A 1,451-nucleotide genomic window follows, 5' to 3' on the forward strand; every position below is an offset into this window, starting at 1 on the left:
TGATCAAAGACCATGGAGCTGCCCTAGGGAGAGAGATGGTAGCTATAGGTAGCAATAGGAAAGCTCCTAGCTCTTACATACACAGCCTACGCGGGCTTCACAAGGCTCCTGAGGAGCTGTATTTAGCAATTCTTCTACACCTGTTAGAAACATTCCAAGCTTCAGTTTGTTTGTCAGTTCATTCCAAATTGTAAAGGATCATATTCAATCTCTCATTTGAAGCATCCCTTTCTTTAATTTTGTATTTATTGACTTAAAAATGGCAGCAAAAAGCCCACACAAAACTAGTAAAATACATTAAATCTCTCGTGTCCTTTTGCTTCTCTTTTTTTCCAGGACACCGAGCTTCTGGAGCCCTGTGCTTGTCAGTTCCTCGGGTAACTTGGAGTCCTGCAGCTGCCTATAAGACCCTATTTCAAGATTCAAAACTACGTTCTCACTTTAAAGCCCGATTTCTGCATCAGACAGAAGTTTCATGGCTCGACCAGTGACAGTCCCAGCCTTGGGGGCAACTCTGACTTGGAAATGTCTTTCTTGTTCTACATTGAACCTAGCAAACCTCAGCGCCCTGAGCTGCGGGCCTGTGGCTCCACTCTCTAGTCCAGGGTGGGAGGGGGGAAATCAGGTGGGACAGCTGGTTCCCTGACTCACCCAGCCTCCTCTTCTTTCCCAGGCACACGTCCACGGGGCCTCACATGACAAAACTTCTAGCTCCTTCCCTGCTTGGTCTCCCTGCATGGACCCACGTGCTGGGAGACTGCAGATAGGGCAGACCCAGAGGCCCATTCCTGACCTGTGCTAGCAGATCCTGATTATGCATGATGCTCTAGGGTAGACATTGAGGCCCCAGACTGAATGAGACAAACTCCCTGTACTGAGGGGCTCCTAAGACTTTATGTGACATAGAAATTAAAATAAAATGTTGGCAAGCACAATGGTAAACATACATAGTTTACCCAAAAAGGCATTTGATTCAGCAGAGGTTGGCTGTGGTCAGGATCTGATTGAAATCAGAGGTCTGGGTGGGTCAGACTGCGGAGTCTGCGGCTCCCATTCCATGGCAGGACCCTGCCATCCCTCATTTCACGTTGGTCATTGGCCGGGGCCCTGGGGCTGCATTTCAGTGGGATGACTCAGCCGTGGGTCTGTCTCCTCCCACATTCCTGGCCCAGAATCGCACCGTCCATGTGGCCTTCGAGCAGAAGCGGAGGCTTCAGAGTGCTCAGCACCTCTGCAGCAGGAGGGAAAGGAATGTGGGTCACTCATTTCATGCAGCAGAAGACACTCCTTTCCTAGGACTATTGATATCTGTGGACACTGGGCAAAGTGCAGTTTCCTATTCTCTAATTTCATGAGGGAGACTGTAGGCATTGTCCATTTAGAAGTGTCACTTAACACTGGGAGGATCCTGAGAATATATTTCTGATTTTTGGGTAGTCTTTACAACTTCT

The sequence above is a fragment of the Prionailurus viverrinus genome, chromosome C1 (genome assembly GCF_022837055.1).
Source record: "Prionailurus viverrinus isolate Anna chromosome C1, UM_Priviv_1.0, whole genome shotgun sequence".
NCBI classification, from domain to species: domain Eukaryota; kingdom Metazoa; phylum Chordata; class Mammalia; order Carnivora; family Felidae; genus Prionailurus; species Prionailurus viverrinus.